Source organism: Chiloscyllium plagiosum, chromosome 5 (genome assembly GCF_004010195.1).
Source record: "Chiloscyllium plagiosum isolate BGI_BamShark_2017 chromosome 5, ASM401019v2, whole genome shotgun sequence".
Lineage (NCBI taxonomy): Eukaryota > Metazoa > Chordata > Chondrichthyes > Orectolobiformes > Hemiscylliidae > Chiloscyllium > Chiloscyllium plagiosum.
This window is the reverse complement of record NC_057714.1, coordinates 108,139,259-108,162,105: the sequence shown is the minus strand read 5'-3', so window position 1 is coordinate 108,162,105 and position 22,847 is coordinate 108,139,259. Positions and strand designations below refer to the sequence as shown.

The 22,847-nt window shown below is 41.6% G+C and overlaps 1 protein-coding gene and 1 long non-coding RNA gene across 2 annotated transcripts in view; one reads left to right on the top strand and one right to left on the bottom strand.

Moving 5' to 3' along the window:
• LOC122550126 (5'-AMP-activated protein kinase subunit gamma-2-like) overlaps positions 1-22,847 on the bottom strand; it is a 461,224-nt gene that overhangs the window by 402,303 nt on the left and 36,074 nt on the right. The window lies entirely within an intron of this gene.
• The window catches only part of LOC122550128, a 30,995-nt gene continuing 24,152 nt past the window's right edge, over positions 16,005-22,847 (top strand). The window contains exons 1-2 of the long non-coding RNA XR_006311745.1: positions 16,005-16,044; positions 19,274-19,411. This is a non-coding gene — a long non-coding RNA (uncharacterized LOC122550128). The remainder of the gene's footprint in view (positions 16,045-19,273; positions 19,412-22,847) is intronic.

Genomic DNA, 22,847 nt, shown 5'->3' with positions numbered 1-22,847 from the left:
TATTGCTGAAGGAAAAGGATGAAAGAATGGTAACTTCACAAGATAAAAGGATGATTAATTCAATTTTGCTGGACCAAAAACAATCCAGGAGCATCATGATCATCTGAGTTACAAGAAGACTTTGAACAGTAACAGAAAATTCTGGTCAAATTTTCAGTTCACATGGGACCTCTGCTGGCAAGACCTGCATGTCAGAGAATAGTTCAAATGTTCCCAAATGCCTAGAACTGCTGTTCTTAATCCGGTCTTTGAAGATGGAGTTTAAGATCATCTCCAAGGGAATCACTCAGAATTTCCATTTCATTTGGCAATCAACTCAATCCTGTCCCTTTACAGTGTACTTAGAGATCTGAAACTCCATGCTCAACTGAAACAAACTGATTAAAATCATCTTGTGCTTTAGATCTTAAAAGGCAAGAGTGACATTGAGTGTATAGTGCAGAAAAAGGCCAGCAACACAACCATCCAGTGTTGGCATTTATGCTCCACATGGGCCTCATCCTATGCTCAACCCTTAAGCCCATCAGTAAATCCTTTCATTTCTTTCTCACTTATGTGTTTACTTAGCTTCCCTTCAAAAGCATCTATGCTATTCAGAAAGTTTGACAATCTAAGTATTCTCTAAGTAAATATGCTTCACTTCATAGAACATAGAACATAGAAGAATACAGCGCAGTACAGGCCCTTCGGCCCTCGATGTTGCGCCGATCCAAGCCCACCTAACCTACATTAGCCCACTATCCTCCATATGCCTATCCAATGCCCGCTTAAATGCCCATAATGAGGGAGAGTCCACTACTGCTACTGGCAGGGCATTCCATGAACTCACGACTCGCTGAGTAAAGAACCTACCCCTAACATCTGTCCTATACCTACGCCCCCTTATATCCATATGGATACTTCATATCCATATTAAGTTTATTATCACGGGTATCGGATGCATCAATATATAATTGTACAATTATAAGCTGTAGATTTCCGGCATTTTTTAATGTGCTCAGTGAGAGTGGCACATTACCAGGACCCCTGGAGAAGATGTTGTGCAGTGATGACTGGAGGAGTAGAGAGGGTGAAATTTACAAAGAGGGAATGATGAGCATTTGAAGCTATTTCAGTTTTAGTAATATCAATTTAATATTAATTTATTCAGTAATTTACCATTTATACAATTTATTCTGTAATCCGAGATGGCACTGGAACATGGTGACATTATCCACTTTTCACTGTACCTAGGTACAAGTGGCAATTTATTAAATAAATCTACTAAATAAGATCTAACAATTCTAGAAATATTGTTCAAGATATTAATTATAACTTTTGTTGCTATCACTGATGCAATGTTCTATAGACCTAATAGAAATACTTCAGTCTAAAAGTTTATGATGTCGAGCTGACAGATCTGTTTTGCTACAGTGCATGCCCTGCCAGAGGTGGAAGAAGCCAGCATATTTACGGGTTGACTATTGTCCATCACAATTAGCAGGGAGGCGGGGGTGTGGGTTGCCAGTATCATTTAGTAAAACAGGTACCTCCGATGAAATTGCATCTCCCTCTCTTTCCTCAGAAGCCTTCAAAAAGGTTACAGACTCTTACACTCCAGGAGGAAGCTATTGGGCCCATCCTTCCATCCTCTTTAAAAATGCTAGCCAATTAGTTTGGCTCCCCTGCTATTTCCCCATGGAATTATCTATTCTTCTCATAGATACATAGAAAAATAGAAGAAGTACACAATTCAGCCCTTCAAGCCAGATCCATTATTCATTATGATAATGGGCTCATCATCCAACTCAATAGCCTGTTTCTACTTTCATACTGCCACACAGAAATGGACAGCTAATATTTCAGCATGCCTAAGACTTAGCATATATTCAAAAGGAAGGGCACCATTGTTTCAGGCACAGTCTTAACAAAGCTTAATGTGTTCTTCATTCAGGTTATATTCAAAACTAATTCTGGGTTTGAGTTAATGAACTGGTTCACTGTTCTATGTAACTGCACGTTTGAGGCAGGGTCAATGAAACAAGAAACAACAAGGCATTCTGATTGATAGATGAGCCTAACTATTCAAGTTCTGCTCTATTCCCACTGGAAAGAAAATGGCTGTTTGCTGTGCAAATGATTTGAACAAATCAAGTTCATCAAGCCTATTCTGATTCTTCTTTCCAATTCTGTCCATGGCCTCACCTCCACCCACATCTGTATCCTCCTCCAGTCTCAAAGTCTGCTCGAATTGTGTCCTTCTCCAATTCTGAGATTTGCCGTATCCCTGATTTACTGCTCCACCATTGACAGCTGTGCACTCAGCTGGTGGGTTCTAAGATTTGGAATTCTCTCCATTATTGATCTCTCTTCCTTTTTAGACAACCCTTAAAACCCACCTTTGTGATCAAGTTATTTGTCACTCTTTCAATTTGAGAGTCAGTATCAAGTTTGATTTGATTCCTATGAAGTTTCTTAGGATGTTTAAGTAGGTTTACAGTGCTGCATTAATGCAAGTTGTTGTTTGTTCAATTGGCTTATATGGTTTTCTGAAGTGACAGAAGAAAGACTGATGTTTTTTAAGACCCATAATTAAGGCCAGACACCATTATCAAATATCCTTACCCCATGTATCTTTAATAAACATCCCAAATCACAGCACGGCGCAATTTGATTCTGTATCTCTCATGATGATTCCTCATTGACTAATTAATTAGATGACATCATAATAAAAAAACTTCATTAAATGACAAATAGGATTAGACACCACGCAAATTCCACCATTGGCAACATTTACCATAGAAAACATGAAGAATGGGTTGCTATGTTTGGTTATTTAGATTGTTGCCACTAATGCCAGGCCACTGAACACATTCGCCTATTATCTGATCATTCATATTATTTCCATTCCTGCCCTTTCTCACTTTGCAATGAGTGCTGCAATTTCATCTCAGCCCTTGCCTCCTTCCATCCCATTGCAGGATACCAGCCTGACTTGCAAACTTCCACAGCCTTGTTCCATGCCATTAACACTCCCCACTCTCGCATGTTCAGCATTATTTTATGATTTTGTTTTCTGAAATAGCAAAGATGAGGTTCTTAAATAAGGAATCAAAGAGAAAGAAAACAAAAACATTGAAAAGATGATGCAATTGCATTTGGCAGCATAATGCATAATTAACTCATCTGAAGTAATTCTATAATGTAATCTGGAATATAATTCAAGACAATTCTATATAATCCATTACTTAGGTCACGGAATATAATAGCATATAATTCATTACTGAGATCAATGCTGGACAAGTTTTAATATATGTACAGTAGTTCAATGCTACTCAGAGTTGAAACCACTGTAAAGGAAGTGAAAAGGTTGGTATTTGTACAGTGCCTTTCATGACTTTAGGACATCCCACAGCACTTGATGACCAGGGAAGTACCTTTGTATTAAAACAGAAAGTGCTGTAGAAACTCAACTGGTCTGTCATTATCTGTGGGGTGACAAACAGAGTTAATGTTTCAAGTCTAATTAGTCTCATCCTCAGAAGTACCTTCAAATTGTAGCCACTGTTGTAATGTAGATAAATACCGCAGTATATTTGTATATACCCACAGATAGCAATGGGACCAGACAATTTGTTTTCTGACTGAATGATAAATATTAGTAAAATTAATCCCTGCCTCCAACTCATTCTTCTTTGAAGTACTGCCATAATATATATGTGGGCATTGCTGGCTACACATCCTGGTTGTCATGGAGAAGATGGTGGAGATTTGCCTTCTTGAACTGCACCCAGAATGTGCTCAGAAATGAATTTCCAAGATTTTGACCCAGCAACACTGAAGGAATGGCAATATATTTCCAAGTCAGGATGATGAGTGACTTGGGTGCAATGCATCTTCTAGATGGTACACATTGGTGCTGTTCAATAACAGTGGTGGGGGGGCGAATTGTATGTTTCATGATGTGGTGCCAATCAAGTGGGCTACTTTGTCCTATATGGTGTAAAGCTTCTTAAATGTTGTTAGAGCTGTATTCATCAGGCAAGTGGTGAGTATTCCATCACACACTTGCTTTGTGCCTTGGAGATGGTGGACAGGCTTTGGGGAGTCAGAATGTGATTTACTTGCTGCATGATTCCAGTCTCTGACCTACACTTGTAGCCGCAATATTTAAATGGTTGGTCCAGTTCAGTTTCTGGTCAATGATAACATCCAGAATAATGACACGGGAGGCCTGGAACTGAGATTTTGATTTTGATTTTATTGTCACATGTATTTTACTGTAAGAATTCAATAAAATACAGTGAAAAGTTTTCATTTGTCACCGCGATATGATGCCATTTTGAATAATTTGACAATAGGGTAAAAAGGAAACATATAGCTTAAAGAGAACCCATCAATCCTGAGCCAGCTCATCACCGTCAACAATGCCTGCATCACCATCCTTCCTCCACTATTTCGTCACTGTCTACACTGGACCCAACCAACACTGAAGTAGTCAATCCTAAGGCCCCATCTTTGCCGTTTGGCCAATACTGCTCAGCAACTGCCTGGCTGCCTCCTGTGCTGGACCCACCAACATCAGCGTCATGTCTCTCAGTGCTGGGCTCACCTCATTGATGTTGCTGTGACATCCTTCCAAGATGACCAATCTCTTACAACAGAACCGTCTTCCTATGTGCCAGGTATGAGTCTAATCAGCTGCCCTTTTCCTCCCTCTGATTCTCATTGATTCCAGTTTTGCTAGGGCTCGTGGATGCCATACTCAGTCAAATGCAGCCTTGATGGCATGGGCAGTCACTCTCACCTCACCTCTGGAATTCAGCGTTTTTGTCCGCGCTTGAACCAAGGCTGTAATGAGGCCAGGAGCAGAGTAGCCTTGGTGGAACACAAACTGGGTGTCACTGAGCAGGTTATTGCTGAGCAGGTGCTGCTTGATAACACTGTTGATGATGATCAAGAGTAGACGGATAGAATGGTAATTGGCTGGTTTGGATTTGTCCTGCTTTTTGTGTACAGGACACACATGAGCAATTTACCACATTGTTGGGGAGATGCCAGTGTTGTAGCTGTGCTGAAACAGCTCAGCTAGGGGTGCAGCAAGTTCTGAAACACAAGTCTTTAATACTTTTGCTAGAATGTTGTAGGAGCCCAAAGCTTTTGCGGTATTTTGAGTGTTTGTCCACTTCTTGATATCACATACAGCGAATCAAATTGGCTGAACACTGGCATCCATGATGCTGGGGACCTATGGAGGAGGCTGAAATGTATGATCCGCTGGATACTTCCAAATGTTAATAGTTATGTTGCAGTTATACAAAACCTTGGCAAACCCCATCTGCAGTACTGTGAGCAGATCTGGGCACCACACCGAAGGAAGGATATGTTGGCCTTAGAGACAGTACAGTGCAGGTTTACAAGAATGATACCTGGGCTTCAGGGATTATGTTATGAGGAGAGATTATACAAATTGTATCTGGTTTCTCTAGAGTTTATAGGATTAAGGAGTGACCTAATCAAAGTCACCAAGATATTGACAGGAAAGACAGGCTGGATAAAAATAAACTATTTACACTGTTGGAGATTCTAGAATTAGGGGACATAAAGTGAGAATTAGGGCCAGATCATACCACAGAAATGTTAGAAAGCACTTTTAAACACAAAGGGTGGTAGACAGCAAACAGCAGTGGATGCTGGATCAATTAATTTTAAATCTGAGACAAAATATTTGCTAACCAAAAGTATTAAGGGATATAAATCAAAGACAGGTATATGGAGTTAGGCACACATCAGTCATGATCTTACTGAGTGATGGAACAGGCTTGAGGGGCTGAATGGACTACGCCTGTGTTCATCCAACATTGCAGCACTCTTTTAGCTTTGCTCTGAACTATCAAGCTGAATTATATGTTTAATTCTATTGCAGTGGACCTTGATGGTTCAACCTTCAATGGTACAACCTTCTGAGTTTGGACAGAAGTGTCATAGCCAATAGACCACAGCACCTTTACATGCACACAGTATTCTTCTTTACAAAAGGATGTGGTCAGACATGCACTGGGATTCACTGGGTCAGTCTTGAATGTGATTTTACAAATGAAACATCAAGTATGGAAACTGAGGGAGGGATGCTCTGTTTAATAATGAGAATTTAATCACACAGTCATTTCAAAACATTACTTTCCAATTATTTTGCAGCTTTGTGAATCTTTGAAAAGAATGATTCTGCAGCTGTGTGAGTTCCTCCAATCTAGTCAAGTTCATTCATAACTTGAGAACTGAGCTCCATTTTACAGGAATTCCAGCTGAAATCCAAATTAAGGGCTAAATTAATTTTACATCATCATTTTAGTTGAACTTGCTCTGACATTGTTAAAGGGAAGTTCTCTGTGAATGAATATCTAATGCCCTTTAAGGAAGGAAATCTGCCATTCCTTACCTTATCTGGTCTACATGTGACTCCAAAACCATAGCAATATACTTGACTCTAAACTGCCCTCGAGACAATTAGGAATGGGTAATAAATGATGGCTCAGTCACTGACACAAACATCCGATGAACAATTTGTTTCTAAAAGAAGTAACCGGAGCACTTTTAGTTGCATTTAACATCAAAGACAGGTGAACCTTGTGACCACTTCTGCCAGCTTTAACAATGAGAGCGGATATATATTGAACTTGACTGGGATCCCAATTTATAAGAGGACTGAGTTCCAGGCAATGATATAGAGCCAGTGAGTTATGCAGCAGGTAATCAGAGCCAAGGGCAATAAGGTCAAGTCTGGAGCACCTCTACGCCAGCCATAGGGCTGGCTTTGATTGTTGCTCGAGACCACCAGATCTCTTTGCTATGGAAGTGGAACTCCATGGACCTGCAGCTTTCTTAAAAAAAACAAAGCCATGAGAAAAGTGCTGCACTGTCTTTCAGCTGAATGGATAACCTCAGACCCAGCCTACCCTCTGAAGCAGATACACAACCTTCTGATGACACTATATCTATGAACTGAGTCGTTATCCTTGGCTTCCTGGTCAATATTTATCTGTCAGATGACATCACTAAAAAAATAGATTGGCCCATCATTTCCTGGTGACAATAGCACTGATGTAAATGGTGCTCACATTTGTTTGAGCACAAATGCTGCAGTAACTTCAAAAAGGGGAAGCTGCCTGAATAAATGGGGAGTTTGCAGCCCGGGACATGTCTCTTCACTGTCTTTTCCACAATGGTGGCCATTCCAATGTCTGGCTAACCCAGAGAATGGGTCAATGACATTGAGTTTGTTGTGCTTGTATGTGATGGATATAATTAGAACTTCTGCAAAAAAACTGGGGCTTGCCTTCAATGTCATGTGGCCCATTTGGAGCCATTGAAGGTTCTATTGTGTTTATTTAAACTTATCAGAGGCTCTATTGAAGATCAGCCAGTTGTTAATTGCTGACAATGGGCTCCTCTAGTTTGAAAAGTTAATCCTTTCAAACGGGAAATTTAATTTCTTCTGAACATAGAGCAGTATACTTCCCAGTTATAATTGTTGGAATTGAAACAGCATGTAATTGAAAAATATTATAAAATCATACAGTACAGAAGAAGCCTTTCAGTCCATCAAGTCTGCAGTGACTAAATGACTCTAAATTTACACAAGTCCAACTATCGAACACTTGGCCCATTACCTTGAATATTATGACATTTCATGTATTCATCCAAGTGGTTTTTTTTAAAAGGTTGTGAGGCTTCCTGCCTCAACTATCCTCTCAGGCAGTGCATTCCAGATACCCAATATCCTCTGAGTGAAAAAACGTTTCCTCAAATCCCATGAAGAACAGTACAGCACAGGCAACAGAGTGTTACAAGGGGACATAAATTTAAGGTGAAGGGTGGAAGGTATAGGGGGGATGTCAGGGGTAGGTTCTTTACCCAGAGAGTGGTGGGGGCATGGAATGCGCTGCCTGTGGGAGTGGCAGAGTCAGAATCATTGGTGACCTTTAAGCAGCAATTGGATAGGTACATGGATAGGTGCTTAAGCTAGGACAAATGTTCGGCACAACATCGTGGGCCGAAGGGCCTGTTCTGTGCTGTATTGTTCTATGTTCTATGTAGTCCTTTGGCCCTCCATGCTTGCGCCGCCAAATTTTGCCCTCACATACTAAAACTGTGTTCATTTACAGGATCCGTATCCCTCTATTCCCTTCCTATTCATGTATTCATCCAAGTGCTTTTTGAATGCTGCTAAAGTGTCTGCTTCTATCACTTCCTCTGACAACGGGTTCCAGGCATTCACAACCTTTTGTGTGAAAAACCTGCCTTGCATATCTCTTTTAAATGTCCCCCCCCATTCCTTGCACCTTGAACTCATGTCTTCTAATAATTGACCCCTCCACCCAGGAATAAAGCCTCATACTTTGGAATCTTTTTTGGGGTAGAAGTGACCTGTACAAGAAGGATGGATTGCACCTAAATTGGAAGGGGACTAATATACTAGCAGGGAGATTTGCGAGAGCTGCTCGGGAGGATTTAAACTGATAAGGTCGGGGGTGGTGGGGGGTGGGACCCAGGGAGATAGTGAGGAAAGAGATCCAATCCAAGACTGGTACAGTTGAGAACACAAGAGAGTCAAACAGTCAGAGCAAGCAGAGTCAAGTAGGACAAATAAATTAAACTGCATTTATTTAAATGCAAGGGACCTAACAAGGAAGGCAGGTGAACTCTGAGCATGGTTAGGAACATGGGACTGGGATATCATAGCAATTACAGAAACATGGCTCAGGGATGGGCAGGACTGGCAGCTTAATGCTCCAGGATACAAATGCTACAGGAACGATAGAAAGGGAGGCAAGAAAGGAGTGGGAGTGGCATTTTTGATAAGGGATAGCATTACAGCTGTGCTGAGGGAGGATATTCCTAGAAATACATCCAGGGAAGCTATTTGGGTGGAACTGAAAAATAAGAAAGGGATGATCACCTTATTGGGATTGTATTATAGACCCCCTAATAGTCAGAGGGAAATTGAGAAACAAACTTGTAAGGAGATCTCAGCTATCTGTAAGAATAATAGGGTGTTTATGGTAGGGGATTTTAACTTTCCAAACATAGACTGGGACTGCCATAGTGTTAAGGGTTTATATGGAAGCATATGTAAGGTATAGACAGGATAGCTCGAGTGAATCCTTAGAAGAGTATAAAGCCAGTAGGAGTCTACTTAAGAGGGAAATCAGAAGGTCAAAATGAGCTAGCTTTGGCAAATAGAATTAAGGAGAACCCAAAGGGTTTTTACAATACATTAAGGACAAAAGGGTAACTCGGGAGAGAATAGAGCCCCTCAAAGATCAACAAAGATGTGTGGAGCCGCAGAAAATGGGGGAGATACTAAACGAGTATTTTGCATCAGTATTTACTATGGCAAAGGATATGGAAGATATAGACTGTAGGGAAATAGATGGTGATACCTTACAAAATGTCCACGTTACAAAGGAGGAAGTGCTAGATGTCTTGAAACGCATAAGGGCGGATAAATCCCCAGGACCTGATCAGGTGTACCCGAGAACTCTGTGGGAAGCTAGAGAGGTGATTGCTGGGCCTCTTGCTGAGGTATTTGTATCATTGATAGTCACAGGCGAGGTGCCGGAAGACTGGAAGTTGGCTAACGTGGTGCCACTGTTTTAGAAGGGTGGTAAGGACAAGCCAGGGAACTATAGACCAGTGAGCCTGAAATCGGTAGTGGGCAAGTTGTTAGAGGGAATCCTGAGGGACAAGATGTACACATATTTGGAAAGGCAACGACTGATTAGGGATAGTCAACACGGCTTTGTGTATGGGAAAGCATGTCTCATAAACTTGATTGAGTCTTTTGAAGAAGCAACAAAGAGGACTGATGAGGGCAGAGAGGTAGATGTGATCTATATGGACTTCAGTAAGGCGTTTGACAAGGTTCCCCATGAGAGACTGATTAGCAAGATTAGATCTCATGGAATACAGGGAGAACTAGTCACTTGTATACGGAACTGGCTCAAAGGTAGAGAACAGAGGGTGGTGGTGGAGGGTTGTTTTTTAGACTGGAGGCCTATGACCAGTGGAGTGCCACAAGGGTCGGTGCTGGGTCCTCTACTTTTTGTCATTTACACAAATAATTTGGATGTAAGCATAAGAGGTACAGTTAGTAAGTTTGCAGATGACACCAAAATTGGAGGTGTAGTGGACAGTGAAGAGGATTACCTCAGAATATGACAGGATCTTGACCAGATGGGCCAATGGGCTGAGAAGTGGCAGATGGAGTTTCATTCAGATAAATGCGAGGTGCTGCATTTTGGGAAAGCAAATCTCAGCAGGACTTATACACTTCCAGCTAAGCACTGTCCCCATGACTTGTCCTATCTGCCTATCTTCTTTTCCACCTCTCCACTCCACCCTCCTCCCTGACCTATCACCTTCATCCCCTCCCCCACTCACCTATTGTACTCTATGCTACTTTCTCCCCACCCCCCACCCTCCTCTAGCTTATTTCTCCACCCTTCAGGCTCTCTGCCTTTATTCCTGATGAAGGGCTTTTGCCCAAAACGTCGATTTTACTGCTTCTCAGATGCTGTCTGAACTGCTGTGCTCTTCCAGCACCACTAATCCAGAATATACACTTAATGGTAAGGTCCTAGGGAGTGTTGTTGAACAAAGAGATCTTAGAGTGCAGTTTCATAGCTCCTTGAAAGTGGGGTCACAGGTAGATAGGATAGTGAAGAAGGTGTTTGGTATGCTTTCCTTTATTGGTCAGAGTATTGAGTACAGGAGTTGGGAGGTCATGTTGCGGCTGTACAGGACATTGGTTAGGCCACTGTTGGAATATTGCGTGCAATTCTGGTCTCCTTCCTATTGGAAAGATGTTGTGAAACTTGTAAGAACTCAGAAGAGATTTACAAGGATGTTGCCAGGGTTGGAGGATTTGAGCTATAGGGAAAGGCTGAACAGGCTGGAGCTGTTTTCCCTGGAGCATCGGAGGTTGAGGGGGTGACCTTATAGAGGTTTATAAAATCATGAGGGGCTTGGATAGGGTATATATACAAAGTCTTTTCCCTGGGTTGGGGGAGTCCAGAACTAGAGGGCATGGGTTTAGGATGAGAGGGGAAAGATATATAAGAGACCTAAGGGGCAATATTTTCTCACAGATGGTAGTACATGTATGGAATGAGCTGCGAGTGGAAGTGGTGGAGGCTGGTACAATTGCAATATTTAAAAGGCATTTGGATGGGTATATGAATAGGAAGGGTTTGGAGGGATATGGGCCAGGTACTGGCAGGTGGGACTAGATTGGGTTGGGACATCTGGACGGCATGGATGGGTTGGACCAAAGGGTCTGTTTCCATGCTGTACATCTCTATGACTCTGACTTTACACTCTATTGATGCCATTCACAATCTTATAAGTCTTCTATTAGATTGCCCCTTAACCTCCTGCTTTTCAGTGAAAACAAACCCAGTCTATCCAAACTTTCTTCATTGCTAAAATCCCCCAAAACCAGGCAACATCCTGGTAAACCTTTTCTGTACCTTGTCCAAAGCATCTGTATCCATCGGTGGTGACCAAACTGTGCACAATATTCCAAGTATGTCCGAACTGAAGTTCTATAAAACTGCAGCATAACGTCTATCCTTATACTCAATGCCCCTTCCAATGAAGGCAACCATGCCATAGGCCTTTTTACTACGTTATCTACTTGCGCTGTCACCTTCTGTGGTCTATGGACCAGCACACCCATCCCTCTGCAGATCAATATTTCTAAGGGTTCTGCCATTCACTGTGTAATTTCCATCTGTACTTGACCTCCCAAAATGCATCACCTCACATTTATCTGGATTAAACTCTATCTATATTTTTTTCTGTGCATGTCTCCAACTGATCCATATCCTGCTGTATCCTCTGACAATTCTCCTGACCATCTGCAATTCTACCAATCTTTGTATTGTCCTCAATGTTACTAATTAAACCAGTTATGTTTTTTCTCCAAATCATTCACGTAGATCACAAACAGCAGAGGTCCTAGCACTGATCCCTGTGGAACACCACTAGTCACAGCTCTCTGTTCTGAAAAGCATCCTTCCACTGCTACCGTCTGTGTCCTATGACTAAGCCAGTTCTGTATTCATCTTGCCAGTTCATCTCTAAAACCATGTGACTTCATCTTTTGTACCTGTCTGCCATGAGGGACTTTGTCAAAGGCTTTACTGAAGTCCACATAGACATCAATTGCTTTTCCCTCAACAATCATCTTAGCTACCTCCTCAAAAAGTTTGATCAAGTTATTTAGATATGACCTGCCCCATACAAAACTATGCTGTTTATAACTATTAAATCTATTTGCTTCTAAAGGCGTATAGATCTTGTCCCTGAGAATCTTTTCCAATAATTACACTACCACTGACATGAGACTCACAGGCCTGTAATTTCCAGGATTATCTCTGTTACCATACTTAAACAAAGGGATAACACTGGCTAATCTCCAGTCCTCTGAGACCTCAACTGTGGCCAAAAAGGACCTAAAGATTTCTGAAAATGCTCCAGTAATTTGTTCTCTTGCCTCCCTTAACAGTCTATATAGATCCCATCAAGACCCAGTGACTTTTCTACCTTCATTCTTTTTAAAACGGACAGCACCTCTTCCTTTTTAATAACAATTTGGCTTAGAAACTTAACACCCCATTCCTTGGGATCATTCTTTAGAGATTCCCTGCTTTGTTCTTGAGTGGGCTAGCCCTTTCACTGGCTACCCTCTTGCTTTTTATATAGGTAAGAAAGCCTTGAGATTCTCCTTAATCCTGTTTGTTTGTGCCTTTTCATGACCCTTTTTAGCAGTTCTAATTGCTTGTTTAAGTTTTTTCCTATTTTCCTTACATATTTTAAGGTCTTCATCAGTTCCCACCCTCCTACACTTTATGTAAGCTTCCTTTTTCTTTCTGACCAAGGTCATAACATCCCTGACCATCCAGGTTCACATAACTTGCAATATCTATCCTTCATTCTCGCAGGAACGTGCTGCTCCTGAACTCTTATCAACTGCCATTTGAAATACTCCTACATGTCCGATGGAAATTTACCCTCAACCAGCTGCCTCCAATCAAAATTCTCCAGTTCTTGCCTAACATTGTTATGGTTTGCCTTGCCCCAATTTAACACCTACACCCGAGGATTGCTGTTATCCCTACCGAGGAGTACTTAAAACTCACGGTATTATGGTCACTATTCCTGAAATGCTCCCCCACTGAAACTTCACTCACCTAGCAGGCTCATTTCCCAAAACCAGTTCCAGTTTAGCCCCTGTCCTGGTTGGTATGTTTACATATTGTGTCAAGAGGCCCCTCTAAACGTCCTGCCTTTTACCTTAAAATTATTCCCTCCTGAACCTCCAGAGTGTCACAGTGGCACAGTGGTTAGCACTGCTGCCTCATAGCGCAAGAGACCCAGGTTCAATATCTACCTCAGGCGACTGTCTGTGTGGAGTTTGCACATTCTCCCCGTATCTGTGTGGGTTTCCTCTGGGTGCTTTGGTTTCCTCCCATCGTCCAAAAATGTGCAGATTAGGTGAATTGGCCATGCTAAATTGCCTGTAGCGTTAGGTGTAGGGGAATGGGTCTGGGTGGGTTGCGCTTCAGCGGCTCGGTGTGGACTTGTTGGGCCGAAGGGCCTGTTTCCATACTGTAAGTAATCTAATCTAAGGAAGATGGCTGCTTCCTGTCCATGTCCCACATAATCTTATACACCTGATTGAAGCTCCCCCACACCACCTTCTCTGCTGTAAAGACAACAACTTGAGCTTATCCAACCTCTCTTTGTAGCGAATAATTATATTTCTTTTTACTTTTGCCATTTCTCTTGTCTTCCATTGCTGTCTTTTTTTCAATCTCTGTTTCTCTTTCCGAGTCTAACTGGTATTGAACACTGTAATTGGAATGGTACAATGTTCTCCTTTAATGCTATAATCATTCAGCCCAGGTTGGCTGTCTGCATGAGCAAGTCATCTCGTCCTCAGATCTATCTCCATAGACTGAGCATGTTTTTCTTATCCATTGTCTTCCTAGTTCCCATTTGCTACAAGGGTGGTGAGTGCCTGGAATGTGCTGCCAGAGGTGGTGGTGGAAACAGACACAACAGCACCTGAATGCATACTTGAATACAAAGGGCACAGATCCTGTAAATGAAGACTTTAATATGGAAGGGCAAAATGTGTTGGCACAGGCTTGGAGGGCTGAAGATCCTGTTCCTGTGCTGTATTGTTCTTTGTTCTATCTCATGTTGTCATTTCTTCTTTTGCAATTCAGGGCCTTTGAATAGTGCGAATAATCTGTGTCCCCGAATAAAGTCCTTTTATAATTTTGAACCTCTTGATCAAACCTCCCCTCAAAAGGAAAACAATGTCATCTTACATCATCCAAATGGAGTCCCTCATTCTTAAACCATTGTTGTAAATCTTACCATTGTTGCATCCTTCCTAATGTGCATTGGCCAGAATTGAATAGGGTAGTATAGTGGCTCAGTGGTTAGCGTTGTTGCCTCACAATGCCAGGCACCCAGGTTCGATTCCAAACTTGGAGTTCTCCCCATACCTGTGTGGGTTTCCTCTGGGTGCTCTGGTTTCCTCCACAGTCCAAAGATACACAGGATTAGCCATGGGAAATGCAGGGTTATAGAATGGGGACCTGGGTCTGGGTGGGAAGCTCTGAGGGCTCTGAGTGTGGACTTGATGGGCTGAATGGCCTGCTTCCACACTGTAGGGATTCTGCAATAATGCAACAATAGCTGACTATATAACTAGTTGGCAAGGTAAGATTGACATCTTGGTAGTTCAATATCCTATAAGGCTTTAATGAAAGACTATCTCATGTGGATTAGCATTGTGACATTTAAATCCATCACATCATTGTTCTACAGTACACAAGGCAAGTATAAGTCTGCAGGTCTCTCGTCTTGTTACACACCTGATGTTGTAATGAGTCTCATCAGCCCTCAGCAGCAGTGAACATTAACTAAACTTGGTGGCCTGCTGCTTAGGTTCCCATTTGATTTTATTTTAATAAATTAGCGATAGTCAAGAAATTATTTGGGGGCAACCTCCAGAGACCAAGTGACCTTCCCAATGATTCATTAGACTGCAAGGAAACAATCTAACTCAAGCAGGAAAACAAGTGAGTTTGCAGGTCTGAAAATCAGTTTGTCTTCCAATGTCACTTTGCAAGTATAGAAAGTATCTCTTCATATTGTAATTCCACTTTTATAACATATTCATCCATGACATGGCAACGTTTCCCGGGGCAACGCCCACATTTAATTACACAACTCCCGTAGGAGGAAAAACATCAATTCACAATCTAAGCTGTGCCCACATGGGCCATATGCAAGAGATCACGTAATTTCACTGTCCATCTCACGTTCACATAAAGTTTTAAAGCCTCATTCGAATTGTGAAGGTGCAATTTATCAAGCTTAAACAGAAGGTAGTGTAAAATATGGTGGTTGTTTATAATATAAAACCGTGATTTCATTTTTAAGGAAGTACAATTAGTTCAGTTTTCCCTTAGTTTTTAAGAAGGTCAAAATTGTGCTGCTGACGACCTTTGCAGGCAGACAATACCATGTTAAAGAAACACATCTGAAAATTCTGTTAACTTAAAATAGAAACATAAAGGCCTCGGGAATTATATGAAATTATCAGGATCTGAAACAGAAAAAATATGTTATACATTTCCACCAGAATACAAGTCATAATGTAAAGAAATAAGGAAATAAGTATTGTCGTAATGACCTTGATTTTGCAGCAGGAATAACTGTGAAATCGTCGGTGCTAATTGCCAAGGGGTGAATCAGCTAGTGACCTCCAGTCTCTGTGCATGCACAGTCACATTCAGAAATCAGGAAGTTACTGTCTGAATTGCCCTGCGTCTCCACAAGCTTCACTTACACAAGAACATGTAAAACACAGGAACAGCATGAGCAGTTTTTCACACAGAGGGTGGTGCGTGCATGGAATGAGCTTCCAGAGGAAGTGGTGGAGGTTGGCACAATTACAACATTTAAAAGGCATCTGGATGGGTACGTGAATAGGAAGTGTTCAGAGACAAATGGGCCAAATACTGGCAAATGGGACTAGATTATTTAGGATATCTGGTCGGCATGGTTGGACCAAAGGGTCTGTATCTGTGCTGTACATCTCTATACTGTAATGGAACTGAAGAGAAAAGGGCTGAGAGGATATCTTTTAGAGGCTTTCAAAATCATGAGCCAGATAAAGAGAAGCTGTTCTCTCTCGTAATAATGAACCAGATTAAAAGTGATCTGCAAACAAAGTAGGGGTGTTGTGAGAAAAAATGTTTTCACGCAGTGAGTAGCTAGAGTCTGGAATCTCCTATCTGAAAATGCAGTGGAGGCAGGCTCGATTGAGACATTCAAGATGATTACTCCGATAGAAATGATGTGCAGGGATATTGGGGAAAAGGAGGATATTGCCACTTGGGAATAGAACCGGTGCAGGCACGATGGACCAAAAGATCTCCTCCTGTTACAATTCTGTGATATAGTTCTTGTCTACTAAACATAACAAAACGATTGGACTTGTTGGTTCAATGTGAATTTGAAAGGCATGTGAAGTCTTAATTACTGCCAAACTAGTAATTGTATAAATTACAGTGAAATGCCTATGGGTGGTGTGGAGAAGGGGCTCATGGACAATGACACAGCCTTTAAGGGGTTAATACTATTCAATTCAGATTAATCTGGTTAATAGTTCTTCCCAAGAGGCTCACCTCTGCCAGCCTCTCCTCCATGTCATGCTATGCCCAATTGACCTTGACCACATGGTGTCTACCAGCACAGCATCATAACCCCACAAAATAGCATTTTAATATAACTTGCTTCAAAGTATTAATATTCTTTATAGTGCTGCTTTAAAAGGTGATGCTGTGATGATATTATGGCTTTAAGAGGTCATTTGGTCCTTCTTTTAAGAACGGTTTTAAGACAGAGATGGCAAGCTGTCTAGTTGGAAGCCAATAAAGTAAACAACGTGTAAGGCCTTTGGGTTTTTTTTTAAAAAGTTGGAACAATAGAAGCTGCCTGAGTGAGTGTGGTCAAGCTCCCACAGAACCAGGATTTTTAGTTAGCTTTTAGCAGAAGCTGCTGGGGTTGTGTAAAAACTGCCACATCTCTCTTAGTTACAGTTGAAAGCTGGAGTTCTCTCTCTCTCAGAATTGTCTTTTGATGTTCTTTCCTCCTGGATTGCAGAACTGCACATGAGACAATCTGTTTTCTGAAATTCCTGTTGCCAAGGGTGTGTTTATGGGATGTTGCTATATTGGAACAATTAATTAGTAATTGTTACTGTATCAATTGTTCCAACAGAGTCAAGTTATTCCAATTCCTTTTTTTTTGCTGTATTTTAACTATAACGAATGAATCAAGTGTTTTGCTTTAAATCTGGTAATTTAACCATTTGAATTGCATCTTGAATGCAATACCTTACATTTACCTTTAAAATAAGAAAACATTAGGGTTAGACTAACTTCTGAATAGTTTGAGGGGGTTTGGTTTGGACCATGACAGCTCCAACCCCCTTAGTAGCCACTTTTGTACAGGGATTCATAAGAACAGAAGGAAGCAATTCAGCCCCACGAGCCTGTTCCACCATTCAATGGGATCATCACTGATCCTTGCCCTAATTCCATATACCTGCCTTTGGCCCATATTCCTTAGTAATTCTGCTTAACAAAATGCATCCATCATATTAATAACTGATAAAATAAAGTACCCACTGTCACTTGTAGAAGAGAGTTCCAAACATCTACACCTTCTGTGTGTAGAAGTGCTTCCTAACATCACTCCTGATTGGTCTGGCCCTAATTCTTGGATTATGCCCCCAAGTTCTAGAATCCCAAATCAGTGAAAATAGTTTATCTTTATCCACCTTGTGTTTCCTCTTAAAGTCTTCAAGACTTTGATCAATCCTTATCCTTCTAAATTCTAAAGAATCTAGGTCAATTTTTGTATAACCTCTCCTCATAACCTTGAAGTCCAGGTATCATTCTTGTAAACATATACTGTACTCCCACCAAAGCCAATGTAACCTTCCTAAGGCCTGGTGCTCAGATATGCTCACAGTACTCCAAGTGGGATTTAAGCAGGGTTTGCATAACTGCAGTTCGCTCAATTGATTTGCAACGTAGAGTGACACCAACAGCATGGATTCAATTCTTATGCCGGCTGAGGTTATCATGAAAGACTCTCCTTCTTAATCTTTCCCCTCGTCTGAGGCATGGGGACCCTCAATGAAACCTTCACCAGTCATCTCTAACGAGGGAGCAGCCCTTTGATCTGAAAAGATTATAGCACCTTCATCTCTCTGTATAAGTTAGAGGTTGATAGACATTTGTTTATCTGTGGTGTACAGGGTTCTCAGGATAGGGTGGGTAAAAGTCATTGATGTGTTTGATCAGTCATGACCATACTGAATGGTGGAATAGGCTCAACGGGTTGAACGGCCTACTCCAGTTCCTATAGTTTGATACGTGGAACTTCACTTTGTGAATGAATGTAAAACTGAGTGAGGATTGCGTTTCTCCACTCCTCCAACACCTACTGGCTACATGAAGTTTAAGATGGCAGAGAATGGTTGACTAAAGAAGTTAGGAAAGTAAGGATTTTTTTTTAGAAGAGCAGAGTACAGCAGATTACAGCTTTTGTGAAAGATGACTGAGATTTAATGCGAATGGTAAGGGTATGTTTACTCATAAATGTTCTCAGAGACTAAGCCTTAAGACCAGTGAAAATATGACTTGGATATGTAGACAGGTTTATGTCCCCACCAAAGAGGAAACAAGGTATGGCTCATGCTATGTCAATTCATAACAAAAGTCAAACCAGAAGCAAGGGATTTTATGAGCTGGATGTATGTCAGTTGAATACTGAAGAACATTTAAAAGATTTTGTGACATTTACCAGAAATATGCTGAAAACAAATGGCCATTCTAAGAAAGAATTTACCATGGACTTCAACAGTCTGAATAAAAGGTTTCACAAATTCAATGTGGAGAATCCTTATTCAATGGTTACACTTAAATTACTAAATTGTTTTAAGGTGGTGCGCATAGATAGGTTTCTGGTTCTTGGAAAGATCTAAGTAGTTAGGTGCCTGCTGCCTTCAAAAAATCCTCAGGAAGCAGATATAACCAGCAGCCTTGATGGCACAAATGAGACATTGTAGAGTGTCAAAAAGAATGGATGATTCAGTATTGGCAGCATGTTGAGATTGTCCTGATATTGAATGCAGATGCCATTGACAAAAAGACACCGGCAGAAGGAATGGAGATGAAAGCACTTTTCACAGATCGGGATATTTCAGCAGGTGATGGGATTGGAGCTACACTATTTAACCTAACCCCAAAAATGCATTGCGAACAGTTAACAGGTGGGTTAAGTGGAACCTAAACATCTTTATGCAATGAATGACACAATGTGGAACAGCAGGTTTCTTGAAGAGATGCAAGACATAGAGATTCTTCAAGGTGTATCTGATAATGATCAGTCTGTTGGAAATGTATTACTCACAAGAAGGTAAAGTCCTGTAATGATTGTTTTAATTAGAGTCATAGAGCTGTACAGCACGGAAACAGACCCTTTGGTCCAATTTTTCCCTGCTGAACTCATATCATAAATTAATCTAGTCCCATTTGCCAGCATTTAGTCCATATCCCTCTAAACTCTTCCTATTCATATACACATTCAAATAGCTTTTAAATCTGCGGCACGGTGGCTCAGTATTTAGCACTGCTGCCTCATCAGTGCCAGGGACCCAGGTTCGACTCTCGTTTCAGGCAACTGTCTGTGTGGAGTTTGCACTTTCTCCCCGTGTCTGCCGGGGTTTCCTCTGGGTGGTCCAGTTTCTTCCCATAATCCAAAGATGTGCAGTCAGGTGAATTAGCCATGCTCCATTGCCCATAGTGTCACGTGCATTAGGTCAGGGGTAAATTATAGGATGGGGAATGGGTCTGGATGGGTTACTCTTTGGAGGGTCACTGTGGACTTGTTGGGCCAAAGGGCATGTTTCCATATGGAAACTAATCTAAATGTTATAATTGTACCAACCTCCACTACTTCCTCTGGCAGCTCATTCCATACACACACCACCCTCTGCATGAAAAAAAGGTTGCCCCTTAGGTTCTGTTTAAGTCTTTCCTCTCTCACCTATCTATGTCCTCTAGTTTTGGACTCCCTCACCCTGGGGAAACGACCTTATCTATTTACCCTATCCATGCCCCTCATGATTTTATAAACCTCTATAAGTTCACCTCTCAGCCTTTGATGCTCCAGGAAAAACAGCCCCAGCCTATTAAACATCTCCCAATAGCTCAAACTTCCAACCCTGGCAACATCCTTGTAAATCTTTTCTGCACACTTTCAAGTTTCATAACATTCTTCCTGTAGGAGGGAGACCAGAATTGCATACAATATTCCAAAAGTGGCCTAACCAATGTCCTGTACAGCAGCAACATGACCTCCCAATTCCTTGGAGATTTGTTTAACCATATTGTAATGTGAAAAGATCAAACTGGACTATCTCCCTGGACATGAATGTAATATTAAAGGGTTAAACTGTACTGTCTTCCTCCTGAAACTGAACATTCTGGAAGTGGGTGGGGACAACATTCATGTGAATGACTCCCACTTCATTTAGACAGTCATTTGCTACTAATCTCCTTCCATTACCAAATTAAACAATCATCCAATCTCCTTCGTTCAGAAATGCTTTCATAGCCATCTCCCGAATCTAGGACATAGCACACCTACATTGTCTTGGGGAATCAGCGAGGCAGGAAATCGTTTGCGTAATGATTCTCCAGGAATAGGTCATTTACATTTACATTATCTCCAAGGATGTGCTCATCTTACTATGGTACCTGGGGTAACGTGATTATTTTGTGAGGGGTAGGGAGTAGCCAGAGTATCTGTCGGCATTGCCAACTGACCTGTATAAAGGGGGATGTGTTTTCCAAAGAGTTCAGGGCCTCTTTGGTTCGAATTAGCATGCCTGTGCAGAGGGTCAAAGGGGTCATCTAGCTTGTACAGGCTTTAATAAACTTTAACTGTTTGCAGAAGTTGGTGTGTGTGAATTGGATCTCGTGTGTGAAACCTCGGGAAAAGAACCTAACAGTATGGTGCTAAATGGTTGTTGTACCTTATTAGCGTTCGAACAAATCAGCTGATTATCTAGATTCGCTCAGTAGTGAGGATCGATTCAAGGTCAGGAAGTATGCATGTTCTAAATCAAAGAACTGTGAATGTTGCACATCTGAAAACAAAAACAGAAATTGCTGGAGAAACGCAGCAGGTCTGGCAGCATTAGTGGAGAGAAGATAGAATTAATGTTTAACACATGTAGGGTCAATCACTGGACTTGAGACATTAACTCTGTTTTCCCTCCACACATGCTGCCAGACTGCGGAGTTTTCCAGCAATTTTTGTTTTTATTTCCGATCTCCAGCATCCAGAATACGTTACATTATGTCATTTTTCAAAGGCCTCCATTAAAATTTGATGCCAGTAAATTGCTGAAGGATGTTGCAGGTTACAGAGGGACATAGATAAGCTGTAGAGCTGGGCTGAGAGGTGGCAAATGAAGTTTAATGCGGAAAAGTGTGAGGTGATTCCCTTTCGAAGGAGCAAGAGGAATATAGAGCAGTAGGCTAACGGTAAGATTCTTGGTAGCGTAGATGAATGAACAGAGAGATCTTGATGTCCATGTCCATAGATCCCTGAAAGTTGCCACCCAGGTTAATAGGGTTGTTGAGAAGGCATACAGTGTGTTAGCTTTTATTGGTAGAGGGATTGAGTTTCGGAGCCACGAGATCATGCTGCAGGCGTACAAAACTCTAATGCAGCTGCACTTGGAGTATTGCATAGAGTTCTGGTCACTGCATTATAGGAAGGATGTGGAAGCTTTGGAAAGGGTTCAAAGAAGATTTACGAGGATGTTGCCTGGTACGGAGGTAAGGTCTTATGAGGAAAGGCTGAGAAACTTGAGGCTGTTTTCGTTAGAAAGAAGAACGTTGAGAGGTGACTTAATTGAGACATACAAGATCATCTGAGACAATAGACAATAGGTGCAGGAGTAGGCCATTCTGCCCTTCGAGCCTGCATCACCATTCATTATGATCATGGCTGATCATCCTCAATCAGTATCTTGTTCCTGCCTTATCTCCATAACCCTCCATTCTATCCTTCAGAGCTCTATCCAACTCTTTCCTAAATGAATCCAGAGACTGGGCCTCCACTGCCCTCTGGGGCAGAGCATTCCACACACCCACCACTCTCTGGGTGAAGAAGTTTCTCCTCATCTCTGCCCTAAATGGCCTACTCCTTATTTTTAAGCTGTGTCCTCTGGTTCAGGACTCACCCATCAGCGGAAACATGTTTCCTGCCTCCAGAGTGTCTAATCCTTTAATAATCTTATACGTCTCAATCAGATCCCCTCTCAGTCTTCTAAACTCAAGGGTATACAAACCCAGTCGCTCCATTCTTTCAACATAAGATAGTCCTGCCATTCCAGGAATTGACCTCGTGAACCTACGCTGCACTCCCTCAATAGCTAGAATGTCTTTCCTCAAATGTGGAGACCAGAACTGCACACAATATTCCAGGTGCAGTCTCACCAGGGCCCTGTACAGCTACAGAAGAACCTCTTTGCTTCTATACTCAATCCCTCTTGTTATGAAGGCCAGCATGCTATTAGCCTTCTTCGCTACCTGCTGTACCTACATGCTTACCTTCATTGACTGGTAACAAGAAACCCAGATCTCTCTGTACTGCCCCTTTACATAAATTGATTCCATTGAGGTAGTAATCTG